Source organism: Medicago sativa, chromosome 6 (genome assembly GCF_051527215.1).
Source record: "Medicago sativa cultivar Bolivia chromosome 6, Bolivia_mono, whole genome shotgun sequence".
In the NCBI taxonomy this organism is placed as follows: Eukaryota; Viridiplantae; Streptophyta; class Magnoliopsida; order Fabales; family Fabaceae; genus Medicago; species Medicago sativa.
The window spans coordinates 28,703,394-28,719,312 of NC_140754.1; the positions used below are offsets into that span (position 1 = coordinate 28,703,394).

Sequence of the window (15,919 nt, forward strand, 5' to 3'; positions counted from 1 at the left end):
GAGGGTGGTGCAGCCGTAGGAATGGCGAACGCACCACCATCGGAACAACTACATCGTGAATTTATGGTTTGGATTGAGAGGGAGATGTGTGGTGGTGGTGGTGGTGTATGAGGCTAAAGAGAGAGAGAGAGAGGTCAGAGGAGCGTTAATGCAAGTCCGTGAAAAGGAAAATTTCAATTTATAAAATGATATTTTTATACAAAAAAAATGCATTATTACAAAATAATTGAAATTATGTAGAATTTATTCCTTAAATTTTAGTATTAACAATTTGTTGGTGATTTCCAAAATAATGGAATCACTTTAGAACCAAAAGTTGTAACTCTTCACCAAGAGTTGTAACTCTTCATGGGAATCTTTCATATACATCGGAAACTTTGGCAAATAGGTGTTTAATGAACCTTTGCATTGATTCAAGTGTATATGATTATAACCTTTGGCAAAGGCGTGCTTAATGAACCTTAGCATTGATTCAAGTGTGTATGATCATAACCTATGGCAAAAGGGTGCTTAATGAACCATAATATTGATTCAAGTCAAAGGGGTGCTCTCTCTCATGTGAAGGGTCATATAATGCACTATAAATGTTTGGCATTTTGGCATTAGTTTGACAGAGAAACACAACAACAGAAAACAAAACATAAATTTTGTTGCATTAACAACATAATTCTCCATCATTCTCTTACTCTAAATCATCCATCAATTCTTTAATGTATGAGTGAATTGCTGGAACCATAAATTTGTAAAATACTATTAGGAGATACGCTTGGTGTGGTTGTGCAATACACATCAAGGAACTCATAGTATCCTGAAGGGGATTCACCGGTAACTCCTATTTTATCCAATATACAGTTATTGGTGGAGGCGAATCGAAACTAAAGGTTAGTGTGGCAACCCCATGCGCTTTGAGTTTTACATGCATAATCATTGAACTTTTCAGGATTCAAGTGCAGCAGCATTTGCCCAACAGTCAAGATACACAACAATCTTTGAAATTTATGTGCACATTTCATCATATTCATCTTCGTCATCTTCTTGGTCAAGTAATTGCAGCAGACCCCCAACACATGTTCCAACAATCTTTAGGTTCGATTTATGATTTACTTGTGATTAATGGCTGCAATTTTTGGGAGAGATGAAAACTTACGTTTTCATTTATGACTACGGTGAACGGTAAACAAAATCCTTTTACGAATATATGTTATGAAAATTTATGGACAAATATTTCATATGTGATGTGTTTGTGTAAAATTTACATGTGGCTGTAGATAATATATGCATGATAAATTTTGATATGTATGAAATTTATCGTTTGAAATCCAGTTGATGTTAATTTGAACATGAGATAATATGCATATAAGTGATGACATATTATGAAATATTTGATGTTCTAAATGCATGTATATAGTATCTAAGTAAAATATGAATATGTTAGATTTAACATGTGGTGACATATATATGCATGATTTAGAAATTGTTCAAGTATATGAATTTTGATGAGTATAGTAATATGTTAAGATTGTTTAAACACTATTTTATTTGATGAGTATAGTAGTGCAGATAAATTGTCAAAATATCACATAGTTGCTTTAATGATATTATTTACTTTGTGTAAGAAATTATTATCATTAATATTGTGTTGATATTGTTATACCCTAATTTTGGACCCAAAAATACCTGTTCAAAATTTTCTTTCATCTCTGATATATGTCTATTACTTTTGAAGAATTGCCAATTTACTATTGTTTACACTGACATTTTACTCTGCTTTATCTCTCAACTTAGCTTTACAAATCTTTTAACTGTGTATTTGTCCATGTTTTCTTGCATTTCAAGTCATCCAAAACATCTTTCTTGCATTCTAAGTCATTTGATATGTCTCTGATCAATTGCATTTTTCTCTGCACTTTATTCCAATGTTATTTGCAAAATTCATGAAAAAGGGTATTTTAGTCATTTCCTACATTCAACTCATTTTGATCCTGAAAAATTGTTTAAATCTTTTTCAATTGGTTTGAATAAGCCCTTATTTCAACTCTATGTCAAAATCCATTTCAAAAATTGCATTTAAAGTCATTTTGAGTCAGTTTAGCCCCTAGGGGCATTTTTGTCTTTTCATGTGATTAAAACTCTGTTTAATTTCTAAAAATTTGTCTCTGAGTCTTTTAATTTCGCTTGTATAAACTCTTGCTTTAATTCCATGTCAAAAATCATTTTAAAATTGCATCTGAGTCATTTTAAGTCGTTTTGGTCCCCAGGGGCATTTTGGTCATTTCACACGAAATTTTGGCAGAGAGAGGTTACTTTAAAGTACCTCATTTAAGTAATTGGTTCATTTTAGTCCGTTTTGTTAATTTTAATCGTTTCACTTTATGTTATTTTCAATTTACGTTTTTTACCAATTTTAGTTAATTTTTTACATTTTAGTCCTTTTAGTCTTGTCATTTGCATTTGGGTCCTTTTGTTTGTTCATTTTGCATAATTTTTTTTGTCCAAGAGTCAGTTATGCCACGTGGCAGTCTATCATTGGTCCAGATATTCCAGTCATCAGCTATAAAAGCCCAGTCATCAGTCAAAGTCAGGACGACCATTCATTTTCTGCCAACTCAACAAACACATTCACGTTTCTCTCTCCCAGATCAAAAGGATCAAACCCAGAAATTTCACAAGAACACAATGAAGGTTTGAAGAATCTTCAAACCCTAACCGTTTTCCAGCAACACAATCCACCACAAATTCGTACCAAATTCATCATCAAATACACAGTTCAACAACAAATTTCACAAAAAAAACGAATCAAACAGCTTCAATTTCTCAATTGATTGAGAATCATTTCGATTCTCAGATATCTTCAACGAAGATTTCATCATCGAATCTTTGTCCTCTCCCTGCAATTCAAACCACAAGGTGATCACAGGAAGAAGATCGAGAGAGAAGAGAAAAAAGAAAGATCGAATTCGAAGTCAGAGAAGAAGAAAAGATCAAATTCGAAGTTGAACCAGAGAAGAAGAGGAACGTGTTCACTTCCTCGTTTTTAGTTCGAAGCAACAAAGAAACATTCACCAGAAGCAAAGAACGAAGCTCCGTCTCAAACTTCTCCGTTCGAATCTTCGAATCAAACAAAGGTAAATTCCTGATTCATTCTCTTCTTTTAAAAGCTCTCTGTTACGTGTTTGAATTGCATAGATCGAAGGTTTTAGAACACTTTCTTCAAAAAAAATTAGAAAACGATAAACATTTGAAAACCGCAAGTTCCTTTCTAGATCTACGCCGATTCAAGGATCCTTTTAGAAATCTAGCTTCAGAATTGAAAAGAGGAGAAGAAGAGCTTTAAGAATATGTGATTTAATTTCGAATCAGAGTAGTTTGGAACTCCGACGCGGCGGCGCCACCACCGGCCACCGCGTCGGAGGAAGAGAGCTTCGTCGGAGAAGAGAGAGTCACTTGCAGACTCTCTCTCTCTAGATTTCATCTTAGTGAGAGAAAGATAGGGTTAGAATGAGGTTGAACCGGTTTTCTTGCTTATATACACTCTCAAACCGGTTCAACCCATGGCTCAACCCATGGCCTGCTCCATGACCCATGCCCACTCTCTCCTTGAGCCCAACTGCCATGCCAGCGAGCCTTGTTGCTATGCACACCCCCTGTTTCCTGCGTTTCTTGCTATTTCTTGCTAATTACACCCCTGTCTGTCCAAAATTCTTCATAAAAAATCCTACAAAATTTTCTATGTGTTCTTGAATATTTTCTTGACATTTTTGTGATGTTGTTATGTGTTAAATCTTGATTAAAAAATATGTAGTATTTTCTAGTTAATTGTTTACTATGTTTGTTAAAACTTGTGAAGTTTTATATGTTTTTGTGTCTAAAAATTCTTTAAAGATTCTAAAAATTTTCATTCACATTTCTTGATAGTTTTGTGGTATTTTTGTGATGATTTTTGCATATTAAAACTTGGAAATAATAATGTGATGATTCTCTTACTATTTTGTGATGTTTTGTATTAAAAAAATTGTGAAAATTTGCTTGATTCTAGTTCCAATTTCTTGATAAATGTTAGTGACCTATACCATATGACTTTGTGAAGTTTTAGCTACTGTTTGTATGTGTTTCTTGCTGCATGTGAATATGTGTGATTAGTTTCCTGTTTTACAAGTCATGTAAATGTGTGTATGTGAAAATAAAGTGCTAAGTGTACCTAAAAATATGTCATGATCCTTGACTTGAATATGCCCTATAATTCTCACACTCATAATACAATGAAGTCTTTGGAAATTGCTTATGATAGGAGAATTTTAGGTCATGTACTTATTGAGAGGTTATGGTGAATTTTTACTACATTTTGACATTTTATTCTTGTCATTTTTACTATTCTTTGTTTGGTATTTCCTTGCCTACCTTTCTATCATTTTATGCCTTATTTTCACTAACCACTCTACTTCATGTTTCATACATCATGAGCATTTCATCCTCCATCTCACATTCTCATCCTTTTATTTCTTGCACTTTAAAATTCATGCAAAAATTAGAATGTAACACCTAGGAGCTCTTGTATTTTACTTTATGCCTTTAAAAATTCTTGCAAGACCATAGAATGTATATAGGCCAATGATGTAAAGGACAATGGACTCTAATGATGTACACCGACACAAGCACCGACACTAGCACACACCTCACATGGTTACTTTAGATATATGCTTAGGATATGCATGTTTAGATGTATGTTTAGGATTGAATGTTTAGATGAATGCCTATGATTTACACTTAGAGAAAAATCATTTTTCAAACAAACATGAATAATATCACTCAAATCACTTTCTAAATAAAACCTTGGGATCAATTCCCATTGATTTTCCCTTTCTTTTCTTAAATAAAATCTTAATGAATTTTAACCATACTTTGACTTTCTTTTGCAAAATAACTAATTCAAACCTCACAATTTCACAATCTTATGCCCTTGAGGCCTCTCTCTCTCATTCTTAAAAATTCCAATTTTCAAACTTAAAATTAATCAACAAAAACAAAAACATTTTTTGGAAGAGAACTACGATGGATTTGATCCCTTAAAAGGGTACGTAGGCAAGGAACCAAAATTCCTTCAATTCAAATAAAATAAAAATTCAAACACATTCTTCTCCCTCCAATTCTTCACTTAGTAAACCTTTAGGTATAAATATCATTTCCAAATAGCATTTAAAAATAAAGCGCGCGCGTAGAAAGTAAAGACGGTTCCTATAGGATACTATAGTCGTTATGGGTGCCTAACACCTTCCCGTAGCGAAAACAACTCCCGAACCTTGATTCTCAAGGGTTTTGCTTATTTTTTCCCTTCCCAAGAAAAAATGAGATATCAAAGGTTAAAAAGGTTCAAACATAATCAATGTTTGACACCCGAAAACTAAGATAAAACAGATATTATATGTACATGATAATATGAAAAGTGATTGTTAATTTCTTGTTTATCATGATATTAAAATAATTTGGTTATGTTTTGAATTATTGTAAGTTTATATATGTTCTTGAAAGAAAGTCATAGGGAATATTAATGATTTTGACTCATTGTTTATTTTTCTATGCGATTGTTTATTGAAATTTAGCATTGAACATATTTAAACATAAACTTGAATTTAACAAAATGAATTTATGATGGATGTATTAGTTATATGATAACTAAGATCAAAATGTTTGTGTTATATTTAATCTCATCGTATGAAGTTTGGTTATTGTAACACCCCGTTTTTCCAACATAAAAATTTCACATATAAATCAGAGTCATTCAACATAAATGGAATGCTACACTTAAAAATCATAAATGGAATAAATAACAATTCATCCTTCATAAATTGGTCAACATAAATATTCAAAAACTTTGCAGCGGATTTTAATTCAACAACATAATTAGTCTTGGCACGAAGGCCTCATCAAAACATCTCGTAATAATCCAAAAACTAAATCATAGTCATGTAAAATCATAAGCAGTAAGTAAGGAATAGAAAATAGCCACAAAAGTTCCCATCCTGTTACGTATCAGAGCACCTAAAGACATAGTGAGAGATAGCCACTCACGACAGCAATCAACAGCTACTTATTCTAGATCACCTGCAAGTTACTCATACGAAGAGCAACATTTCCAAGCAGAAGGGGTGAGATTCACAAATAATAATGTTAAGCATATAATTCAACAATTATATTTAACAACATAAACATCATCAACATATCATAACAATTTTCATGTAGCATCATTATCATTATCATAATCAACATCAATATCAACTTCATAAATCAACTTAACAACTTGACTCAACAATGCAACTTAACTCGATTATGCAACTCTATCATTTTACTCATGCATGTGGTACCATTTTAGGGCATAAGCCCTCGTCGCTTTTGAGCATAAATATACTCCTAGGGCATGGCCCTCGTCGCTATTGAGCAAAAGCTCCTAGGGCATGAGCCCTCGTCTTTATTGAGCAAAAGCTCCTAGGGCATGAGCCCTCGTCTTTAAATGAGTATGCATGAACTCAACATCTTACAACTTAGACAACATGAACGTCTTATATGACTCCAATAATTTGGATAAACATCTCACATCTTAGACCGACACATGCAGCTTTAATCAATAGTAAACAGCAACATGGCAGCACATCAATAATCTCAAGATATAACAATATCAAAATGTAATCATCGTCTCAAAACATCACTTATAATTCACATAATGCATATACGATTATATATATCATCAGTAACAACATTAAATCATCTTATAACAACTTCACAGATCATCGTTAATATTATATTCAAACATTAAAATTCATCATATAACATCGTATTCAAACATCAACAATTCATCATGTAATTTTGTAAAAACTTAATAAATTATAAATAACATATTTCCATGTCAAGCCAAAGCCACTGGAAAGCTAACAAAATTATCTAAAACTTTCATATTTACACCCAAGGCCAATTCTGTACCGAGCAATACCCGTTTTCGTTTCGAAATAGAAGAAGTTGTGCAGAAAGTCCATAAAAATTCACTGTGACCTACGTGCAGTAATTTGCCCATAACTCAAGTTCTATAAATCCTTTTGACGTCAGACCAACGACATTAGAAAACTAACATCCATACCTACAACTTTCGTGTTTACACCTAAGACCAATTTTGTACCGATCAATACCAGTTTTCGTTTCAAATTCGGAAAAGTTGTGCAGAAAGTGCATAAAAATTCACTGTGACCTACGTGCAGTAATTTGACCATAACTCAAGTTCTATAAATCATGACGTCAGACCAACGACATTAGAAAACTAGCATCCATACCTACAACTTTCGTGTTTACACCTAAGACCAATTTTCTACCGATCAATACCTGTTTTCGTTTCAAATTCGGGGTAGAGATAAGAAAAAATCAGGAAAAGCAACTTATATTATTCAAACTTCACATTCATTCAAAATCATCACAATCAACAACAACAACTCAACATAATTCATACCCAATTCATAATATGACATTAACAACAACAATCATCGACAACCACAAATCAACAACAACATAACATAAATCATCAATTATCACACTTAACCTTAATTCTCCAATTCTCAAAACTAAACCTACAACATGTTAAATGAATTTTCCAGAATCATAGACTCAAGATTATTGAATGATAGTCCCACCCTTACCTTAGATTGATTGATTGCAAGGATGCTACAGACTTCTCTTCTCTGATTCTTCTCTTCTCTAGGTTTCTCCTCTTTCTCTAGGTTTCTCCTCTTTCTTCCAAAAACAGTTTTGCACGTAATATATTTTCTAACTCTAACTCTCCTTTTTATATAAACCTTAACCTATTTATTTTCTCTTAATTCCAATTCTGCCCCAAAGCCTCATTATTCTAAATAATTATATTTCTCCACTAAATATATTCTCCCACTAAATATATTCTCCCACTAAATATATTCCTCCACTAAATATATAAAATAGGGGCTACTGATAAATATTAACACATAATAAAAATATCACTTATCAAATATATTAATTAAATTATAAAAAGACTCTAAACTCAATCAAATAAATAAATAATAAAATAAAGCCACTTAAATAGACTCTAACTCAACAAAATAATTAAATAACAAGGAGGGCGTTACAGTTATGACATTATTTTATGGTCAAATTTTATTTTACTATGTATGTTTAATGCATTCAATGTATGATATATGTTGGCTAGATATAAAAGAAAAGTTGAAGTTCAAATTGAATTGCATGTTAAATATTGTTATAGCAAATGTGTAATGACATAAAAGTTTGTGTATTATTACAATATACACAATTGACAAAAGTGTCATGGTTTGATGATAGTTGTTGATTACTATCGAGAGTATATAAGTTGATACATAGACATATCTATGAGAATACAAGATCTATGTGAAGAATTGAATATTCAAAGTTTATAAAAGTTAAAAGAAAATCTTGCAATTATTTGACGAAATGATTGACAAGGAATGATGTCTTTGAAAATGATGTTGAATACTTTGAAGACATTATTAGAGATGTGGTACAAACCCAAATCTAATTGATCACCAATGGTGGAAACACAACCCACACATGAGTAGCATCAAGTCTTGAGTTCCATGGTGAAAGTACGCTATTAGAGTGATTGAAGTACTTGACAATAGATACATCACAAGGGTTAAAAGTACTTGGACCATAAGAAGAAAAATGGTAGGATGATATTTTTCTCTTAATGGACATATAACATATATTTGCTGAAATGCATACTTATGGGGCATTCCCGATATAGTCTACCTATGTGAGAATGAAGTTTGGCCGCTTCACGGAGTTCAAGGGGTTGACTCTTAAATTATCATGAAAAGGGATATATGACACAAGGCCTTTTAATGTGTCATTTTACAAGTCTCTTTATCAACAGTACCGATATTCTATGTGTAAGTTATGCACACTTGTTTTAATGGATAGTTGGTTCAAAGCTTGCCAACCATACTATTTGGGAATGAGCGAAAACTTAACTTACTAAGTAATGGTTGAAATCGCAAGATACCATTATATGAAGGCATATAATTTCCGGATTTATGTGATTTAGTATTTTGAAAATGGTGGGGGATTGTTGGTGATTTCCAAAATAATGGAATCACTTTAGAACCAAAAGTTGTAACTCTTCACCAAGAGTTGTAACTCTTCATGAGAATCTTTCATATACATTGAAAACTTTGGCAAATAGGTGTTTAATGAACCTTTGCATTGATTCAAGTGTATATGATTATAACCTTTGGCAAATGGGTGCTTAATGAACTTTAGCATTGATTTAAGTGTGTATGATCATAACATTTGGCAAAAGGGTGTTTAATGAACCATAACATTGATTCAAGTCAAAGGGGTGTTTTCTCTCATGTGAAGGGTCATATAATGCACTATAAATGTTTGGCATTTTGGCATTAGTTTGACAGAGAAACACAACAACAGAAAACATAACATAAATTTTGTTGCATTAACAACATAATTCTCCATCTTTCTCTTACTATAAATCATCCATCAATTCTCTAATGCATGAGTGAATTGCTGGAACAATAAATCTGTAAAATACTGTTAGGAGATACGCTCGGTGTGGTTGTGCAATACACATCAAGGAACTCATAGTATCCTGAAGGGGATTCGCCTGTAACTCCTATTGCATCCAATATACAGTTATTGGTGGGGGCGAATCGAACCTAAAGGTTAGTGTGGGAACCCCATGCGCTTTGAGTTTTATATGCATAACCATTGAATTTTTCAGGATTCAAGTGCAGCAGCATCTCCCCAACAATCAAGATACACAACAATCTTTCGAATTTATGTGCACACTTCATGATATTCATCTTCATCATCTTCTTGGTCAAGTAATTGCAGCAGACCCCTTACACAAGTTCCAACACAATTGTGGCAAAATTAACATTTTATAAGTATTTTATGTGAAATTTGGACAACCTCTCTTGAAGTTACAAAGTCAAGTTCTTACCACTGAGCTGACACCTCTTAGACTTATTCCTTCTATTTTGATCAGAAAAAAAAAATATTATACCACACACACTTTCACTTTGACAACAAATTACTAATCAAACAAAAATCATTAATTTGGAAATCTACACTACTAAAAAAAGCTGAAATACCGACGGAATTTAGAGACGGAATTATTTTTGTCTCTAATGGACACGGAACTGGAGACGGAAAAAATATTTAGCGACGGAAATTATAATTAATGTTTTTGTGACGGATTTAGAGACGGAGATTTCCGTCTCAAAATATTTCCGTCTCTAAATCCGTCTCGACATAGCTAGATTTATTTAGAGACGATTTATTTCCGTATCTAAGGTATTCCGTCTCTGTGCCCGTCTCTAAATGGTCAAGTAGTTACTGAAATAGTCAAACTTCTGGTAGAGACGGAACGTTTCCGTCTCTGACTATTTCCGTCTCTGAATTCCGTCTCTGAAATTGAAAGTTTTCATTTTCCCGCCAAATTATTTCATTGCCCGCCCACTTTTCATAAAGGAGCGCACCCAGAATTTAATTGGATTCAATATTTTTCTTTTGATATCTAAATATAATTTATTTTTTTTGAATAAATCTAAATCTAATTTATTTTAATTGGATTCAATATCTTGTTGTATGTTTGGATGGTTGTGCCTTTCATTTTAGTAGAGAGGATCTCAACAAATACTTTTAGCGTATGTTATTCTTGCATGACTTATGTTATTTATATTTTAATTAAACTCAACTTGATTTTTTTACTTTGTATTGTTCACGAATGTTAGGTAGAGGTAGAGGCAGCGGAAGAGGTAAAAGAATAATTACAACTCATCAACATATCACATCTTCTCAAACAAACCCAAAGGATTTCAAGGTATTTTTATGATATAAGGTGCTTAAAATTTATTATCTGGTAGCATAGGTTTCGTGCGGTTGTTTAGAGGGCGTGGCAGCACTTTTTGTTTCAGTTTTGGTTGGTTTTATTGTTTGCAGTCTGTTATACCCTAATTTTGGACCTAAAAATACTAACTCAATTCTTCTTTTCTTGCATTACAAACCATTTGAACTGTCTCTGATCAATTACATCTTTCTCTGCATTTTATTTCAATATTACTTGCAAAATTCACATAAAAGGGTATTTTAGTCATTTCCTGCATTCAACTCATTTTAATCCTTGAAAATTGTTTGAGTCTTTTAAATTGGTTTGTATAAGTCTTTGTTTCAATCTCATGTCAAAATTCATTTCAAAAAAAAATCAGTTGAGTCATTTTTTTAGTCAGTTTAGCCCCTAGGGGCATTTTAGTCATTTCCTATGTTAAAATTTCCTTCAATCTTTTAAAAATTGTTTGAGTCCTTTCAAATAGCTTGAATAAGTCCTTATTTCAATTCCATGTCAAAATCCATTTCAAAAATTGCATTTGAAGTCATTTTGAGTCAGTTTTGCCCCTAGGGGCATTTTAGTCTTTTCATATGTCAAAACCCTGTTCAAACTCTCAAAATTGTCTCTGAGTCTTTTAATCTTGTTTGTATAAATTCCTGCTTTAATCCCCTGTCAAAAATCCCTTTTAAAAATTTGCATCTGAGTCATTTTCAGTCGTTTTAGCCCCAGGGGCGTTTTGGTCATTTCACATAAAATCTCTGATTCATTTTAATCTGCTTTGTTGCTTTTAATCGTCTCGCTTTACGTTAATTTTCAATTTACTTTTTCAATTCAATTTTAGTTTTAATTTTCATATTTGTCCTTGTACTTTTGTTATTTGCATTTTAATCCTTTTTAGGTGTGTTAAGTCCAAGTGCCACGTGTCCAAATGTTATTAGTCCACAAAAGTTTGTTAGAGTCCAGTGCCACATGTCTCTATCCTATTGGTCCAAGGCTTACCACATCACCTATAAATAGGTCCAAGTCAAGGTCAAAGTCCACATTCAATCATTATCACTTTTTTCACAAAAAATACACCAAAAATAACCAAAAAATTTCCCTCTTTCTCTCTTTCCTTCCCCAAACCGTAACAACTTTTTTCTCCACCATTTCCACCACCCTAACAAACTCTAACCACCTCCATCTTCACCTCTAACTAACCTTCAACCACCACAAACCACCCTAACTAACTCCTCTAACCTCCATAACCACCATAAACAACCACATTCAACTATCATCCTCATCACAAACCTCAACCAATTCACACACTAATCCGTCCCTCAACATCGCCGCAAGCTTCGTCGTCCATTCAAACGGTTCCAAAGTAATCACAGTTCAGGATAATCGGGTATCAACAAAATTGGAACGGTGAAGGGAAAGGAGCAAAACCGATTGGAGGCTACGACATACCAGAATTCGATTCGTCGTAAACTTCGAACAAAGTCGATCTGAAACGGAGAAGAAAAGCTGGAGCAGATTCGAAGGAGGAAGGGAATTGATTTCGTGAATCTGAAACAGGAACACATAGAAAATCGGCGAAGAGGCTTGTTGAATTGGTTGTTTCGCTGCAGTTTTCCATCTGAGGTCCTTTAGTTCTCTGATTCATTCTCAAGCTTTTCGCGTGAAATCAACTTCTACAATCCAGATCGGTATGTCTGAGTGCACCTTTCTTTATTCTTGTGCTGAAATCAATTATTGAGTGAATTGCTATGCTGTTGTTTTGGTGAACCTGTCTGCGACCTGTTTCCTTCGTGCTTAACACGCTGAAAAACTCTTTCCACCGTCGCTATCATGTAGGATTGTGTGCGTTCGTTCTCCGTCGTTTTGCTTTCGATTTGAATTGGCTTTAACACGGTTATGTGCGTGTGTGCTTTTGAGTCTAGTGGTGACGGTCTTTGTACGTTTGTGAAAATTGTTCTGTGAAAGGAAAACATGGAGGAAGAAGGAAGGAGCAGCGATGCTGCTGAATTTTTAAGAAGAAGCTCTTTTCACGTTTTAACTTATGACTAACCCATGATCCATGATCCTAACCCACAAAACCATGGATCCTACCCGTTTTTTTTTACCTTGGACTGGGCTTGGGCCCTTTTGTGTTACTGATCTCACTTTTGGTCAAATTCCTTGCTATTCATACACTACAAACTAATTTTCACACTTCTGCTCATGTTCAAAGCTTCTTGAAAAATTCCGTAAAATTTCCAATATTTTTTCTTGTGTCTTTTGGTGAATTTTGGGGTATCTTGCATGCTAGATCTTGATCACAATATATAAAAATTATCTTGATTCTTGAATAATACTTCGTATTCATTTTTACTCGAATCATGATGAAAATTTCTAAGCGTTTTGTGAATGTTGATGTGATCAATTTTTAGCACTTGATACTAGTTCCTTGAAATGTAATTACATGTTAAAACCTACTTCAAAATAATGTGTGCTTGTTTTTGCCATTTTGCCACTTTTTGTTAACATTTTTGTGAAGTTTTAATGTGGTTTTGAACTTGAAATTTTGTTACATAATCGTGGCTTTGAACATGTAATTTCTTGGAGTGAATTTGCCTATTAAATGTGGTATGTGCTCGCTGTTTTGAGTTAGATTTTCGTGGACTTTGTGTTGTAGATAATGTGAAATGCTCTTGTGAAATAAAGTGCATAAAGGACTTGAAAATCTTATAATCTTTGGCATGTCGATTTTCCTTGATTCTCATATTTCTTTCCTTGAAATAAGTCACCTAAAATTTCCAATGTTGTGAGAATTTAGGTCTCAAGCTTGCTTTAGAAGTATATTGAATTTCAAGTCCCTTTGTCACTTTTTTACTAAAATTGTTAGTTTACTTTACTTGCAAGTTATATTTGTTTTACTATGCATTTGTCATTTTGTTTCTATATCATTGGTTTTACTAATCCTTTTGTTTCATGTTTCATAAGCATACTTCATTCTTCTATTTTAGTTTTATTTCTTGCATATTAATTTTTACCAAGGTTTAGAATGTAAAAACTTAGGAGCTTTTGTAATATTTTACTTCATGCCATTTTTAATTCTTGCAAGACCATAGAATGTAAACTAGGGCATGATGTAAAGGACAATGGACTCTAATAATGTACACCGACACAAGCACCGACACATGCACACACACCACTTTAGGTATATAGCTAGAATATGCATGTTTAGATGTATGTTTAGGATTGTATGTCTAGATGAATGCCTAGGATTTATGCTTAGAAAAATCAATTTTCCAAAAAAACTTGAACAAACTTCACTCAAATCATTTTCAAAATAAACCTTGGGATCAAAATCCCATTGCATTTTCTCCTTTATTTTCTTAATCAAATTTCAATGAAAATTAATAATACTTGACTTTTTTTCCAAAATGACTAATTCAACCTCACAATTTCATAATCTCATGCCCTTGAGGCCTCTTTCTCTCATTCTTCAAAATTCCAATTTTCAAACTTAAAATCAACCAACAAAAACAAAAACATTTTTTGGAAGAGAACTACGGTGGATTTGATCCCTTAAAAGGGTACGTAGGCAAGGAATCAAAATTCCTTCAATTCAACTAAAATAAAAATTCAAACACATCCTTCTCCCTCCAATTCTTCACTTAGCAAACTTTAGGTGTAGATATCATCTTTTAAATAGCATTTAAAAATAAAGCGCGCGCGTAGAAATTAAAGACGGTTCCTATAGGATACTATAGTCGTTATGGGTGCCTAACACCTTCCCGTAGCGAAAACAACTCCCGGACCTCGATTCTCAAGGGTTTTGCTTACTTTTTCCCTTCCCAAGAAAAAATAAGATATCACCGGTTTAAAAGGTTCAAACGTAATCAATGTTTGACACCCGAAAACCAAGATAAAACACAGTCAGCAGTGTTGATTTAGTTGTGTTGCTAGACAGTTTTATCTCTATGAACTGTGTTTTTGACTTTGTTTAATGGTTGTTTGTTGTGTTGCGGCCAGTTTGTTGTTTTTGGCCGCCTACCTTATATGGCAAAATATAGTTATTTACATGTAAAATATGGTTCAGTTGCAATTGTTTCTCTCTAAACCTATTTTCTTTATATGATATGAAATATGAACCTTCAATATTGTTGTTACTTCGGTTGAAAAGTTGAAATGGCAAATGGTTGAAACAATTGTTACAAATAGTGGCAGTTACATAAATAGGGAGATATAGTTATTTAGGGGATATACTATTTTCTTTATATGATATGAAACAACAAGCTTCATTGTTACTTAGGTTGAAAGTTGATTGTTCTTTTCAAAATACACAACTTCATGATTTTTTTTGTTTGTAGGCTAAATTGATGGAGCTATTATTAAAAAGAGATGTAATAGTAGGTGGTCTTTGGCGTTGAAAAGTTGCTATTATGGAGCGCTAGGAGCAAATGTTTGGGAATTTCATGCCTATTATAAACTCTTCAATTCAACAGGAAGGAGAGGGTGATAATGGTAACAGCGAGATGGATGAACTTTAGTTTGGTTACTTTTGTTTATATATTTTTTGTTAGATCAAACATATATCATGATCATTTAACATTTTGGATAATTTTATATTGGTAAAATTACATGATGAATTGATGACATAATATCACGTGGTGATGTTTTGTTGTATGAGTGTACTTTCATGTCACTTTTGCAAATTTGATGTTTATCAAAATATAATTGTGACATTCTTGATAGTTAGATAGACATAATGAATATCTTAAACATTATTTTAGCACTAAACATTTGAAATATTGAGGCTGAATTTATGAAATAAACAAAAAAAATCATTTTTAGAGACGGACTTTTTATCCGTCTCTGTAGAGACGGAATTTTATTTGAACAGAGACGGAATTCATTAATTTTGCGCCAGAATTTAGAGACGGACCTATTCGAGACGGTGATTTCCGTCTCAATTTGCGACGGAAATACCTCAAAATTATTGAACTCTTGGCGACGGAATTTAAAAGTTAGAGACAGATTTATTCCGTCTCTGATAGAGAT

General features: G+C 33.0%; 1 long non-coding RNA gene across 1 annotated transcript; it reads left to right on the top strand.

Annotated features, from left to right (window-relative positions):
- Positions 1–10,754: 10,754 nt before the first annotated feature.
- On the top strand, positions 10,755–15,603 carry LOC146914351 (uncharacterized). Its single transcript, XR_015016684.1, has 2 exons — positions 10,755–10,885; positions 15,229–15,603. It is a non-coding gene; the product is annotated as an uncharacterized LOC146914351 (long non-coding RNA).
- The last annotated feature ends 316 nt before the right edge of the window (positions 15,604–15,919 follow it).